At 34.9% G+C, this 16,912-nt stretch overlaps 1 long non-coding RNA gene across 1 annotated transcript in view; it reads right to left on the reverse strand.

Moving 5' to 3' along the window:
- Positions 1-5,138: 5,138 nt before the first annotated feature.
- The window catches only part of LOC148057280 (uncharacterized), a 45,186-nt gene continuing 33,412 nt past the window's right edge, over positions 5,139-16,912 (reverse strand). Inside the window, exons 2-3 of the long non-coding RNA XR_015702070.1 lie at positions 5,583-5,637; positions 5,139-5,249 (exon numbers count right to left, since the gene is read on the reverse strand). This is a non-coding gene — a long non-coding RNA (uncharacterized LOC148057280). The remainder of the gene's footprint in view (positions 5,250-5,582; positions 5,638-16,912) is intronic.

Here is a 16,912-nt window from a genome sequence, read left to right on the forward strand (position 1 = left end):
GAACATCAAACATGCATATGGACATTTTCCAAAACGAGCTGGAAGTCAATTATTTAGGATTTGTACTAGGAATTCTATATTTTTACAAGCAGACTTCTAAATTTACATTTTGGCCTACTTTCTACATTCATAAACAGCATTAATATTACTCAAATTCCAATTTCCAAGTGTTATTAACTTTTACTCTTTCATCAATAGTCTAATGCTATTTGCTATCAATAGATAAAAGCTCAGCTCTTGGAAAGCAAGTGATTACATGAGTTTCAACTTTCAGTTAGGAAGGACAATCACAAAAAACTCAGTTCACTGGTTTCAGTGAAAAACTTACAAATGCAACATAAATGACAAAATGTCCTGAAATAGGGGTAAAATAAAAATTTATAAAAAGACAAGGCAAAATTATCTTTTTGACTCATGAATTTAAAGCCACCCCTGAGAGTTCTAAAAATCTGGGACTGACAAAGCAGAGCACTCTGAAGTTCTTAGTGCATTTGTTTTTTGGTTTTACAGCTTCAGTGGAAAACTGTGTTATAAATTGATCATAGTTACATTATTATGAGTATGGTTTATATCTAGACTTGAAGCGGTAATCCCACTTTTAAAGCTGAGGGAGAGAAGTTCTCTTATCTGAGTAATCACATTTTCTATGTATTATCTTTTCCATATGTTCATGGACAGGAAAAACATGAAGTTACTTGTGAAAAGGCTTCTTAATCCTTTGCCTTTGTGCTTTTCATTGTATTAAATTTTGATCTTTTAATACTTTTGAGCTTATAATCTAATTTCATATTCTAATTACATCATTAAGTTTCTTGTAGTGTCATATATTCCCATGAAAATTTTAACACCAAAGATTTAGGGTAACATACAGTACAGGAATTGTTGATTACCTTTTGTCAACATCCAGAAAAATCTCATAGAAAGTTTCATAGGTATATGCTTAGGCCATGCAGCTATGAAGAGTTAACTTCAAACTGACTTTGTATCCAGATGCATCTTTCTTGCCAAATATTTGCCAAGTGAAAATCAAACAAAACCAAGGCTGTTCCTGCTAAGAAATGAGTAGTTGGTGACATAAAAATTACTCATCTTTTTGAATTCACAATATGGCAGTACACACCTTTTTAAAAAATGTACTTTTTAGACAATATTTGCCAAATTTATAATTGAAAAAATATTCATTTTAAAAATATAGAAACTTTAAACGTATTAGCATATACTGGAAGCACCTTTGTGTCTAAGAGCAAAAGAGCGGAGAGAATATGTAATAGCTTGCTGGCTGCCTAAATTTGGCTTTAGTTATTAAAAGTAAAAAACATGAAAATGGTAAAACAGAAGAAAATGAACAAAATCAACAAAAAAGCATGCATATGCATGTAGAAGTCAGATCAGGTCAGGTTCAGGTATTCTTGTCATTCTCCCCTGACAGGATCCAGGGCCATACCTGTAGTTCTAGATAAAAGATCAGGGAACAAGCTCAGACACTGAACCCCTTACCACCCACGTGGATCGGTAGTAACCCAATCCCTGACTCTGGTCTGGACCACTGCAGGCAACAATTTTCATTAAAATTTTGTTACAACTACCAGTTATCAGGGTAAGAGCTAATCAGGGGCAGAGATTAGCTCATGGTCCTCTTTTGTTTAACAATATGGACATAGCCAGTGCCTTCCACAGAAGGCCAGTTACAGACCTGAACAGGAATGCATACTCTGAGTGCACACTCTTGTCAGGCTAAAGGACTACTGATTTTAGGCCATTTTCCTGGTCATAAATTATCTGAGTACTACAGTAATAAGGATGAGAAGACACACAGAGGCACTAAAATCTATCCCCATTACTCAAATAGTCTCTGCCATGCACTCCACCCCAGAAAACTCATTTGCAAAAGTAAGTACATCAAAGCCAGCATTTTGAAGAGTGTCTCAGTCAGTCACTGAGACATAAATGGGTTCTCTATGCATTATAAATTACCAAATAAGGGGGAATATTTTATTATTTGATATGTGTACAGAATGAAAAACAGATATGAGTAGCGATGAATGAGACCAGGTTCCTCTGCTACTGGAGACATCAATTCCTTGCACTAAGTAGGCCATTCGCAGCTGAGCTCACTCCTTTTACACTGCTTACTCTATATATTGTCCATTATCACCAGCTACAGCTCGCTCTCCTTTTGTGTCAGTCAATGATCCTATAAATGCCAAAAAGTAATAAGATACCTTGATCCCATATGTGCAAGTGCACTTTTAGGCCTGGACCCTGGGCCACAGATGAAACAGAAAACTCTATTACAGTTTTCTATAAAGTATCCTGCTGCTAATTTAAGTCTTCTAACTAGTTATATCAGCAAGTCCTTGTGTATCAAAGACTGCAGATCATCTATACCCTCCAGCACTCACCTGCTTGTAACTTTGGATGACAGAACATTTGTATCTAGAGACCTGTCAGATGAAAAGCATCCCTCTCATCTGACTGAGCTGCTAACTGTAAAACGTAAAGCCTTTTACTCTCGTCACTTAAAGAGACTCTATTGTCAATCACCTCCATCAAACAAGTAATACATATATAGCAGTCAAATATCTTAGTTTGATGTAAAAGTCCCCTTTTCATGTATTAAAATGTTCTCTTTCCAGTCAGCACAATTCAGTTGTGTCAAAACTTGGTGGCATGCTAAAAGCTGGAAAGATAGATATATTTTTTTTGTAAAACAAATGTAATATAAAAACTAACAGTGCACAAACTACTGTATTAATTCTATTGCTCATTTTCTAGACAGTAAGTATAGAAGGAATAGTCTAATTAGGATCTAGACCACATTCATGTTTCAGTCCATAGTTTGATAAACAGATGATGTAGTACAAGTCACCCAAGAGATCCTTTCAACATCTGTTTCTAAAACTTTTTTTTTTTTTTTAAAGTACTGATATCATCAAATTGCCCCTCTGCCCTTAGAAGCACTGACAACAATGAGGGCTTTCTGCAGAATTAATGTCCAGAATCCAGGAAAAGACACAATATAAGGATAGGGCGACAAAGATAAAGGCATGGCTTTATATATAATATAAATTAATAAAAATCCTTGCAATTAGTTTAGAACTGGAAGAATATTATAATGCTAGGCCACAGGTTTTACCTGAAGCCATATATTGTCTGTCTCTACATGCAGAGCAATGGGAAAGGATAAGTCTTCCTGCTTTATATATCCCTTCCTGAAGGAAGCCTCAAGTTTTCTTCTCTGCAAAATAATAGACTGTTTTGTATATCTTTGGAGTGGAACACTACTACTTTTTTCCATGGACATGTTTTTTAGATTCGTTCTGCCAAATATTCACATACATAATATATGTAAAACAAAGGGGGAGAGAGAGAGAGAGAGAGAATATAAGAGAAAGGGAGAGCTCATGGCTACTTTCCATAATGGAAAAAAGAGTTTGTGTGCACATATGAACGACAGATGTAGAAATATTTAATATTCCAACACTAAGCAAATGAGTTCATCTAATAGCCTTATTATAGAAGACTATGAAGCTGTGAAAATGCTTTATCTGCAAGAATACTCAATGCTAAACAATGTAGGATTCTGGCTATGCCAAAACCTGCCATGCTAGATTAGAAGAGATGTTAAATCTCTTGAAAGAGAAGATTAGATTATAGGCTTGCTATGGGTATCGATTCAAACAAACTGATACTTTATAATGAAGCAGAGCTGTAAAAAGCTTAAGAATAAATAACAGTAAACAAATATTTGCAGTTTACTGCAATACTGCCTGTATATAAAGGGATTGCGATCCCTTTGTATGCTGTAGCCTCAAATATGCAGCAAGATCTCTTCTGGTGAAGCTTTAAAACCCAACAGGGTTAGCAATTTGCTCAAGGGTCCACCCTTGTGAATCCAGTTGTAGTACCAGGTGTTATTCCTGCTCTCACATCACCCACCAGAACCATTTGTGTTGCTGTGCAGGAGGATAATCATAGCTTTTTATCAAAGATAGATCTGAGCTGCATTAGACAATATTATAGTGATGCTACACAGTATGTCAAACTAACTTTATATGGTGGCATGGGTCAGTAGACCAACAGCATTATATATAATCAAAATACTTCATAGGCAAACTGTTTACAAGAGGGAATTGCTAAAATTTGAGAAAATGTTCAATTCTCAGTCCGATGGATTTTGATTTCATAGTGCAGTATTGATTCTGCATTAATATAAGTCTCCAATCCCACTTGCTGCTGTAATCTTTTTATCTCTCTCCAGTGAACAAATCACTACCTTAGCAGAACTATCACAGACTAAAAAAATAGCACTGGATACCATTGCTTATATCCCATTTCCTCTGTTGTAAACTAAACCGTACTGGCAATTCGCACTGCAGGAGACAATGACTACAGACTACAATGACTACCAATTTTAGCTGCTTTGCTTCTGTTCCTGTCCCTTTTCATACATAAATAGTGAATATCCAGGCTTCTAGTTTTCTTATAAAGTTATAGCCCAAAACATTATTTAAAATTAATAGGTATTCAGAATACTTACACAGACAGTTATGTAGCTGTTACAACCATTTTTAAACAAGAATACTGAGTTAAGATTAATTTGGAAATTACTTTTATTTTTATACACTCTTCAATGAAAAACCCATTTATCAATTTGAGGTATCAGTTTCCATGTGACAGCCTTAACTCTGGTCTTCGCATACAGGTTATATTTTCCAGTAAGTGCAGTGAAACCAATTCACAATCTTGCAACATATTCAAGGCAATTCAAGCATCAAAACATTAGAAAACAAAAATTCAGGCTGCCCAGGCAGCCTTGATTCAAGCTCTTCTATGCAAAACTTAGCTTAAAGGTAACTAATGTCATGCAACTGAAGACTTTCAATTGTGGTATAACATTATTTTTCACAGGACCTTTTATTTCATTCAGTACCTAGTAGGCATGCTGCTCAAAATACTTTATCACCATTCAGTGATGGTCCATGCGTTGTTTACAATACATGCCCATCCACATTCTGCAACGAATATGGAATTGCTAATTTTTTTAAAAGGATTGCCATAATATATGTATTACATATATGCTTCACAAATATTACATGTAAATGTCTTCAAAAACCTGCTTTCACAAATTTCTGTCTCTAAAGCTGGTTGGCTGAAACTTTTGATGTCACGGGCTTCTCCAGTTCCCAGTAGTTCTTCATTCTGTCTCATCACTCACTATTTCATTTTCTACAGTCTTGAATCTGACTCTTTTAGAGGGCAGACAGTAAAACAATACATTGAAAATATTAATTTAACATTACTTATTTTCACTTCTTTTGCAGCTGTATTTCATTATAAAATACCATTTCATATTAATCAGTGTCCATGGGTAGGTCATATAAATGAATCGAGTAAAATATTTTCTTGTTTGAGCAATATACTCAAACATCTGTCTTGTCTTATGGATGACAGTAAAGAAAAATGTTGTAGGTCAGAGAGGGAAAATTAAAAAAAATGTACACACGCTACAGTTCAACACCACCCCCAGAACAATTACACCCACAACTTATATTCCTCCTCCTCATTTCTTGCTCTCTTACCTTCCCCATAAAGAGTCTGTTCTCCTTCTGCCCCTTCCATGGCCAGGAATGGTAACTGAAAGAGGAAGGGCGGGGGGGGGGGGAAGTAAGGCTTTCAGGGAGATAAGACTGAGGGAAACATACACCTACCTTTTCTCTGCCTGCTCTTCCAAAGGAGAGGGTGAGATGCACAGTTTAGTTTGGAGAGAAAAGTGAGGATTTTTTCCAATGCACATCACAATTTTTGTTCAGTCACACCCTTTTTAGTTATAATTGAATATCTATCCTTTCTAAACTATCTTCCATCTGGAAAGGAAGTCACGTCACATGCATTTGTAAGGAATGCATGTGACATATCTGGTCTTTAGGCCAGGAAGGAGCACCCAGCAGCCATGGGTTCCTTCCCCATTCAAACTACCAGACAGCAATCTCTGAACTCCCAAAAGAGCATATTGCCACCAAAACTGCAAGATTTTCAACAAATCAAGGCTTCCATTAGCAAAAGTAGAGAGGAGATTTCAGAGCGTGGACACCAGTAAAGTGAAATGGATTGGGTCCTCCTTATTAATAGTTAATCAGATCAGAAGGCAGAACCAAGCAGGTAGAAAAAAGGCAGGAGAAGGACTAATAGGGTAGAGAAGGTCAACGCCTCACAGCCCCAGACTTAGGATCAACTAATAGACAGTACTTTCAGATTTTCACTGGAAATGTTCAAGGTCAGGTTGGATGGCACTTTGTGCAACCTGATCTAGTGAAGGATGTTCCGGCCCATAGCAGGGGGAGTTGGACTAGATGATCTTCAAAGGTCCCTCCCAACCCAAACCATTCTATGATTCTATTTGTGTATTTTTTTTTTAATTCAGTACAAAAAGCTACATTGACAATATTTCCATTTTTATCTGAGACAACATTAATAGAAATTGGATGACTGAATGTTGGTTACAAACAACTACTGAAAGGAGAACAGGTTTCCATGAAGCAGTGGAAGTATTTAAATAGCGAACAAAGAGTAACAAATATTTCAAATAACAGAGAAGGGGGTATTTCCCTTTCATTATTTTATAAACTCATAAGAGACTGCTTTAAGAGTGGAAGAGTATATCTGTAATAATCCTTTCTTAATTTTTCTTCTTAAGACACAAATAAAAAGTCACAGCAGCAATACATCACTTCTGGCTGCTGGCCTATATCTTGTACTTGTAGTTATTTAAATGTAATATTTCTTGCTTGTTAAAACACTGACAGCTTTCTGTCTGGGTGGAGAGGTGTGTCAATGGGCATGAGAAAAGGAAACTTCATAAATCAGTGAAGTAAAACATTAAAAATGCTAGAAGAACAACATGTGGCATTAAAAAAAAAGATGCCAAATCTGTCACTAATATTTGTTTGCTTTCCTCCATGACCTGTCCTCATGCTTGAAAAAAATATTATATAATAGAAGTGATTGACTCAGACTGACTAAAAATGGGCCTATTCATGTTCTGAGAGTCTTACGAAAAAGCAAGATGCACTTTGGGTCAATCTGTGCTGGCTTGTAGCAGGTGTAATGAGACCTGAATATTTTTCCATTCTGTTTTCCAGTTCTGAAATTGTTTGGTTCTGAATTTGACATTTTAAACTCTCCCCACTGAATTGTTTGATCTGATATGAGACAGAGCATTTTGATCCTCTGCGCTCTTAAGAAGAGAGATGCTCACCAAGGAGCAGGTTTGGTTATCTGTGTTCATGCCAGTTGTCTATTGAACCATTTGAAACTACTTTTTCAACATGCTAGGAGAGTTCCCTAGTCATCATGTTATGAAGCATTCAGACTGCTGATAGGAGACAGGTTTCCCTGCACAATTTTCTTTTCCCCTGAGTAAACCATCGAGCAGTCAGTACAGCAGGACTAGACTCCAGGGTTCCCCTATACCAAGCAGAGATTCATTTTCATTTGTTTGGTATCTAGCTCAGTGAAATACAAAAAAAAAAAAAAAAAAAAAAATCACAGAAAGTTTGAAGGTTGAACTGAATAAAGCATTCTACTGCCAGGTTGATTAGGATAACAGTATCAGATACTGTTTCAAAAGCATCCTCTGCTGACTCAGACCTACCATTTGGATTTTCTTTCATTTACCAGGTGTATGCCATTAGACTGAAAGCAAATCTCCTTTTGTTCCCTTCCTTTGAGTCCTATTTTGCAAGGAAAATTCCCTAAATATTGTGAACCTAAGACAAAGTATATCACTTCAGTTTTATGGTTAAAACGTTTCCTAGGCAGGTAGAATGCCACATTCTGTTCCTGAGAGTTTCATTATTCACATAAAAATAGAGCAGAAGCATCCGTAGAAACCAAGAGGTTTTCTTCATATCACTTCCATAGCTCCTCTTTCTTCATGGTCCCCAAAAAGCGTTTAGTCTGATGGTTTGGGTACTCTTCTAAGCAAAAGGACGGTCCAAATCTCCTCAGAAATAAATCAGAACTGAATGTCTTCCACCTAGTGGACTTGTGTCCTCTTCACAGGGAACCCCTACCTGACTGTATAGAGGGAACTGCTAGCTAATCCTCCAAACATTTCACATATTTGCTTTGAAATTTTTCTCTTCGGTACAGCTTGAGTAGCAAGTTTGCTGGATTACAAGGTGGGATTGCTGAAGTACTCAAGGCAAACTTCATCTTTGTTCAACATCATAAATTATAACTCTGAAGGTCTACATGTAAAAGTAACATTGTGTGAAATTTAATACATAGTTGTTCTGTCTGTTATAGTTTTAAAAAGGATGCATATTTTGTTAAATTTCTGAAGCAAAATTAAAAAAATTAGACAATTTAATTTTGCAGTTGGCAAAGCTGGGCAGTTTTGCTTTAAGTAGCCAAAGGCAAAACAGCATTTGTTTAATGTACCAATAAGACTGATTTAGCAGATGCTAATGTACACTTCCTGGAATCCTATTGCTTTTAGAAATTACTATGAATGTTTACATGCTCTATTGTTTGCAAGTTAATAAGCATCCCTCCCCCTAGTAACTTTTCCAAGATGGTAAAATATCATTAGAAAGGTTTTAAATTTGTATTGCACAAGTTTGAGAAAAAAATAAATCTTTCCACAGGAATTCCAGTGAATTCTCCAATTTATGACTGAAACACTTGTCTTATCATACTGTTTTTATGTTTGATTAATTTATCAATTCTGAGATCTCATTTTTTCTGGTATTTATTTTATTGGTAAAATAGAAGACATCTGCAAATATGTTTTTTCCACAATGTGCATATGCTATTTTTTCCCCTCTGAAGAGATACATAGAGATTGCAATGGGTGTGTTATCTTTGAAATATCTTTTAAAAAAATATTATCTGTGGAAGAATTGCTACATATTTCATACTCAAAAGTTCTTCTGCTATCATATATTTCAAAATATAACCCTGAAGTTCACAGGGCTTTCCCAACATCTGGGAAATTCAAGAGAGCTTTTTCCTCCTGGAGATCACTGTAGAGTGCATCCAGCGTGCAAAAAATATCTTTGTCAAGTTTAAGTTAACACCATGTTTTTCTATAACACCTACATATAACAAAGGATCATTAACAGGTGCCCTCCAAACTGCACTCTGCTCTTAACATTCCAAATACTATACCTGTGAATAACTTAAATAAGAATAGAAAAAAGAGGTTCAGCCAATGCCTGTTCTTTGAACAGTATAAAAGAGCATGACTGGCTACTCTACGAAAGGAAGCAACTGGGCCAGACAGGAAGACTGCCACAAGAAATCAGTCTGGACACCTGAACCTTCAGTCCAAGATTTAATTGTTGAGTGGAGTTTCAGTAAAACTTTCAGCTGACTATAGCTCCCTGTAAACAACTGCCTGCCTAATGAATGATAATGCAAATCCTGACAATAATTCCAGAAAACCAGGTTCCCTAATGTATGCCTCAAATTAATTTTAAAAGGAGATTAATAACAACAAACACAGATTTGCCAAGAACAATCATGTTAAACAAACCTAATTTCCTTCTGGATAGGAAAGAAATAGTTGCTATCACGTATCTTGTCTTTAGAAAACATTTGCCTGAAGTTGCAAGTATACTGGGAAAAATTGTCATGATGATATGGCTATACAAAATTATTTGGATAACATATTCAGAAACTATTTAGCATCAGCTTGTGTCAGCACTCCTTTAAAGCACTACAGATTCTTTGGGGTTAAACAGGGATTTACATGGAGTAATTTGATTAATCAGTACAAATATAAATTTGAATATTTCCTTGCCTGAGGAAGACAGGGTCAAAATGTAAAGGAATTTTCATTAAGGTTTATCTCCCTGTCACACTTTCCCTTTCTTCTCCTCTTCCCCTTAAAGCAATAGGACAAAGGAAAGTTCCCTCTCTTTGACAGGTATAGTGACAATTCTCCCTTGGGCTAGCTTTCAGAATATGGCTCATGTTATTTCTTCCCTTGTAATGAGAAATCTGAACATACATCCACTGATTGTGCAACAGGAAAGCTATTAGATGATGTGATGAGAAACCCAGAGATTAAAAAAAAAAAGGTTAGGGTTCACCTCACTTAATTTTGAAAGATAGGCAGTTTTAAGGTTTGGTCATCTAACCCACTATGGGCATTTGCTTTAGGATTAGATGAATAAATTCAGCTTAGTCAAACACTCCACTCTTTACACAGACTATAAACGTAGCCTAGAGAGACTAGCTCACATGCAGATATGAGCACTACACATCTAACAGTAAGCACAATAAATTAATCGAAATATGAGATATGAATATAATGGAAAAGCTACCAATAACAAAGGGGACATACATTCAATAGATCTTGACTTATGTTTACTATGTGTTAATATGCAGAGAAAGACACAGAAAAGACCATGTTAGGAAAAGAAAACACCACAAAGCTCTACTGGACAAAACAACTCTGTGACATGTCTCATGGAAAGATGATGCTACCTCATCAATCTTAGATATCTAATCACAAGAAAATTATTTCACTACTCTGATTTTAAGTTAATGAATTAAGATTAGATTTTATAGTTAGACATCAGAATTTGTATAACAGGGTACTCTGATAGTCTAACTTTTTGTACCATGAGTAATAAGAGCAGAAAATTCAAAACAGAAAAAAAGTGAAAAAGCAGTGCTCTGAAAGTATACAAATATTAAACTTTTTTAAAAGCAGGAAAAAGTATATATCAAACAACAAAAAACCCAAACCATAACACAGCCTTATGCTGTCATTTAAATATGGAACAAAGCCGAAAATGCATCTTTCAAGACAAAATTTTCAATCTGGATGCTTTACATATTGAAAATTAAGCTTTCAAACTCATATTTGGAGAACCAAATAAAAATAAATGCCTCATAAAATTATGCAAGTGAGATATGAATATTGTGGACTACTTTTTCATTTCTCAAAAAGCTCCTTAGTACTGAAAAGGGGAAGAGTTAAATACTATTAATGTACTAGAAGCACAGAAAATAAAATTACAAAACAGATCTTTGCTCTCTTTACCCTCCAAAGGTGCCATACAAAGCTTATCAGCTGCTTTGATTTCCACCAGGTTCAACTTCATGCAGATAAGAGAACTGTGACTCTCTCCCCCTTCTTCCTTCACTAAAAAAATACACGTAGATGGTAGAGATTTTGTCTTAAAATTATTAGTCACTCAGTTATGACTGCAGTTATACCAAAGTCAAGAGAATACTAAACAAAAAGAAACGGAACACTCTGAAGAGCAAGTTTAGAGTCTGGAAAGATGCACATAGAATAAAGTTAATCTTTTAGAATATGAAATTCACAATTTGAAATTAAGCAATTCTGTTTGCTCAAAACTGAAGAAGTAATAAAACGGACAAAAATAAAATGGAGAATTGGTAGTAAAGTAATAAGGCTATCAAGAACAACTGAGTTTTATAATCCACATTTGGGATTGTAAAACAGAAAAAAACAAATTGGAATGATTCCATGGTGGAGGTTACAAGAATAATTAAAGTTTTAGAAAAATGACCTCTAAGGAAGTTGAAGGTCTTTGTTTAGTCTCAAAAAGAGAAGACTGAGGAAGGAAGGACACTGATAGCAATCTTCTGAAAACTAAGTGGCTGTCATTAAGAGAAGGACAATCGATTGTTTTCCAGCTGTCTGGAAGTAGAATGAGAAGGAATCAGCATAATTTGTAGTAAAAAAAAAATTCATGTTAGATAGCATGGACATTTTTTCCCTCCCTGAAACATACCAATAGGTATTCTAGAGGCACTGTGAAATCTTTCTTTGAGGTTCTTAAGAAAAGGCTACACATACTGTGGTATGAGCTAAGTATACTTAATCCTGCCATCCACAATGAACTACATGGCCTCTTAAGATCTTTCCCTGGATTACTTTTCTATCATTCTTTAATAGGCTAACACAGAAGACAAACAGAAACTACATGCTCATCCCCTTTTTCAAGTGCTTAGGGACAAGACTAGATAAGTACCACAACAACCAAGCATTGATTTTGTTTATGAATAACAACATAGAATCACCTGCTAATTGTGAATACACCATCCATAGGAACTACCAGCAGAAAGTCTACATCTCAGTGTCTCATTAATCACTCACAGGAAGAGAAAAGTGGAACTTAAGACATGTATAGTAGGCCTTCTGGCTCTTTTCTACATTAAAATGAATATCTTCCACTCTGTAAAATTATGGCATTCTTTCATAGCCCAAGAACATATTAGAAATAAAGAAACAAACAAAAAACGCCAAAAAAGGAAGATGAAAACTAGAAAAATTGTCTCTTACCTTAACTTTAAATAAATAAATATTTGCTGGAAGTAACCTTTATGCTTATGATCTTCCCAGAAGTTTTTACTGGGAAGTCATTAGTACACAATTGCCTAGGATTTCATTATGGTTATGCTTTTGCAAGAAATTATTTTGAGAGTGACCACAAATATGCAAGAAAGCATATTGACACCTTGTGGTTTAAATTTTTTATGCAGTAATTACTTTAAGAACAGAGTTGGCTAACTTGGAGCAGAAAGTCAAACAACTAAAAAAAGAATAAAATCAAACAGATTTGCTTTGATTTTTTTTAAGCAATATCAGACTTCAAGTAACACTAACAAAACATGTTCACTAATTAAGACAGTAGTTAAGTATTCCAACTGACTGTGTGATTAAAACTGCTTGTTATTCATGACTAACAAATGATGGTTAAAATGTTAATGGGATTCTTGAACTAAAATTTGACTAACAAAATTTACTTTTTGATTAAGATATTTGCATAAATAGTTACAGGAGTTCTTAATGACAGAATTTGTGAATGTGTCAAAGTGAAATACAATATTTTGACATATGATGATCAATTACAAAATTGCCTTAAACAAACTAAATCAACATAAAAATGTTCAGTTGACTTTGGTCACAAATTTACTATTATCAGTTTATTTAAAAAGGAATATTTTTCAAATCACCCAAACTGGAAGACTAAGCAAAAATCTTCTTCCCAACGCATAAACCTGCGAGTTGGCCAATATTGTATAGGGAACCAGCAGGTACTTGTATTTTTGCTTCTCAAGAAGCCATTGAATTGATACTATACTGCACTCCCTTCAGCTGCCTTTAACAAACTACAGAAAACTCTACGGCAAGACCTCAGTTGACCCCTAATCTAGCTAGGTGCACAACCAAATATATAACTGAGGACATGTGAATTGTCAACACTCTTAGAAGTACACAGATACTTGAGAATTCTGCTGAACTAGGGACCCTAGCTTAGGGAGGCTGGATTAATTTGCTGGAAGATACCTGTTAGCTTTTCTTATTAGGAAAGGGCTAAGCTGAAAATGAGTTCTAAATGTGTTTTCAGTAGTTTACACTATGTAGTAGAATATTTTACTTAAAAAAGAAAAATAAAAGATTGTTTGGGATTTTGTTTCTTTGGGTTTTGTTTGTTTGTTTTTTGTTTTTTTGGTTTTTTTTTTTTTACAAAATATGTTCTTCTGTGCTATTTTAGTAGAATATTTGAAAATACAAGTCAAAGAAATTATTCAACACTCAAGTTTATAACAGAAAATGAAAAATGTCATGCGCAGAGAAATATGTGTAAAACAGAACATGAACAATATTAAGAAAAAACACCCCTGAGTGTACACTGCCAATAAAGACATTCCCCAAGCCATGGAAGAAGTACAGAGTTGAGGAACATGACTAAGAAAAAAAAAAAAAAAAAACAAAACCCAAAAAGAGTCTCATACTAAGACAAAACAACCAGCCTTCAAACTACAGACTCAGATCTGCCTTCCAAAGAGGAAGGCTGACTAGGTAACGTGGAGTTCAACAGAGCAGTGCTGCCGATCAAAGCTCTCAAAGCTCTGGACTGTGACGTTAGCATAAACCTAAGAAAAATACAAATCTTTCTGGCCAGGAAAGTTTTTTATTGCTTGAACTAAGTTTTAAGGAAATATATTTTTTAAATGACAAATTCCAGTCTTTTTTTAGCTCTCAAAATTAAATAGTTATACTTACACAGCTTTTAGGAGCTGTCAGATTTATCATCAGACTGCATCTCTAACTGAACATTGAGAGTTTCTTTCAATTTGTTTCATAGTCGTTTTCACAATACTTTGTTTTGTGTCCTTTAAAGACTAAATCCCCAACCCACCATGAACTTGCCAGATCATAGAAGGAGATCTGCTCTGCAGTTTATGAATTTCATTTAGTGCAGTGACATTATTGAGTTTCCAAGATAATTACGTGCAAGCATCAGATACAATACCAAGATGTTAGTCAGCTGTCCTCTGCTCCAACTAGCCCTAATTCTTATTCAAGCTTCAGCTACTCCAAAGGTTATTCATTTTTTCCATTATCAAAGCCATTCGTCTAATATTATTTATCTAATCAACCTTAAATGAAAAACAGGCAGTATGTTTATTCTTTTACTGTAACAGGCAAGACGACTATTGAGCAGTACATTAATATGGCATGTCAGATTTTTTCTTTTTTCCTCTTTCTGATTACAAAACTTGTTCAAAGATACGTTTGAAATTGAAATTTGCAATATGTATGAGATTTCTACTCCATTCTTTACTAGAAAAATAACATTTAGAAAAAATGTGTAAATACAATAGGTATAAAAATCAAAAAACTTTATGAAGAAACAGTCATCTTTGAGTCTTTTTAGAACATCCAACAGAAAGTATCTAGCACAAGGAGAGTAGTTGCATTAAAACTGTATGTCTTAGAACTAACTTTACAAATACAGAGTAAAATTATGGATACTGATCAGACATACAAAGACTACAAATTTACTCAGAAGACTCTAATAAGAAATGTTAAAGATCAAGTTCTGCTGTGAATAATTCCCCAGAATCTCCTATCATCAAGCAGTAAGAGCGAAGTAAAAGTTAAATCCTATTGCTCTTATTTGCATTTCCTAAAACATTCACGAAAGATACTCATGACAGAGCAGGTCCCTAAAATTAAAACCCAAAACCCATCCTAGACTTTTGTAATCATTCCTGTCTCATGGGTTCAGGAATTTAACAGTGCAAACAGGAAAAGTAAAGAATAAGCCTGAGAGAACTCCTGCCTGGTATCAGCTCTGATGCTGGAAAAACTGAAGACTTGCCTTATAAAAAGGCTTTAGATAATGTTACAAGGATCAATTCTATATATTTCTATAGAAACATATTTCTACGAATCTTGGTTAAGATTTTTAGATTGTTTCTACTAAGTCTAAATGTTACATTTATTGAGGACTGGCTACCAGAAAATTGGCAGTTCTCTCTGAACATCATGATTTTCAAAAGTCTGTTTTAGTGCAGACATCCCAAAATAACTAGTTATTTGCCTAAAATCTCAGCCTTGGGATGTTATGGTCATTATAGAAAATTGTGGTCATTATTTCTGTTAAGCAAGCAAGAGATCAAATAGTGTACCATATAAATGAACGGATTTTTTTTTCAAAAAAAAAAAAGATGGCATTTTCTGACCTGTGGTATGACAACCAAAGGGAATACAAGCAAAGAGAAATAGCAACATAGAAACGTCACGTCTTTCTGCCTACTTGTGTAATAAATTAAACTGAGATTGGCTGACAGATTTAAAAGTTATCATGAGGAACCAAAAGGCACAGAGATCATTCCCGTAACCATTGCTTCTTTGGGAAACGAGGCTGAAAATAAACCCACACGTTTCAGTTAGTGATGTGATGTACAATGTGATTGTTCCAAATGGAAAAATAATATTTAGCTAGAAGGAGATTTAATAATTTGATACTTACAGGTATATTTTTCTTCAGATTTTTTAATGAACTAAGCAGTTCCAAGCTGGCATAGTAACCCAGCATGTTTAGGAAGAATTAGAAAAGGCCTTTTGTTCAAATTGCCTGGCATCATAATTTTCACTGTAGTACATGTTTGTGAAAAACATGGTTGTTGAGAAAAAGAGATAGAGGCTACTATGGCAAGATTATCTGGGCAATTTGTATCCAGTGATAACCTTTGTGATACTAACTAATCTCCAAAAGCTACAGGAAACTCATTAGTGTTGTTTTTCACCTTGTAAGTAGAAAAACATCATGAAGAGATGAAGTTACATTTCCACACATTTAAGAATGATTATCAAAGAGCATAACCTGAATGGAAAGAAATACTGCAAACGTGACTTTGAAGCCTTACTCGGAGCCCAGACACAATACAAGGAAACAAGTGAAATCAAAATAAGTACTACATATTCTACAGTGGAGCTCTTGACTTGACACAGCCGAGAAACCTAGGAAAAGAAGTTCACTTGTTGAGTGTTAACTTTTAACAAAGAGCTAACTCTTCCATTCCTGCACCACTAAATTGCTTTTTAATTGACGCAGAACCAGAGAAGTGAGGAAAACAACTCTTAAAACCTAGATGACTATGTTAAAAAGCAAGAGCTAACCACATCACCCGAGTAATAAGAATATATCCTCCACGGAGGAGATTAAATATAAAACTAAAATAGTTTCTTTCCACATAGTGAAATTTTAAAGTTTGAAGCACATTGAAAAAAAGATACTCAGTAAGAAAAAAATGTGAAGACAGCAAAAATCTTTCATCTTCATAGGAGCTGCAGGAGATTAAATATCAAATCAAATGCATTTAGAAATGTTGCCAGCACATATCTGAGAAACAAATCTAGTGCACCCTGCTTAAACATGGTCTTAAAATAAAGACCACATTGTGTCCACAATACACATATGTAAATCTAACACCACACTGAAACAGGGGGAAAAACAATGCACACACAGATGACAAAAAAAAAAATCTCAAGCAAAGAAGAGGTGTAATTCAAAAACAGGTGTTTTGGGTTTGGTTTGGGTTTGGGTTTTTTGGGTTTTTTTTTTTT

The sequence above is a fragment of the Nipponia nippon genome, unplaced genomic scaffold (assembly GCF_047370975.1).
Source record: "Nipponia nippon isolate SJK-2023a ecotype South Korea unplaced genomic scaffold, ASM4737097v1 scaffold_1, whole genome shotgun sequence".
Lineage (NCBI taxonomy): Eukaryota > Metazoa > Chordata > Aves > Pelecaniformes > Threskiornithidae > Nipponia > Nipponia nippon.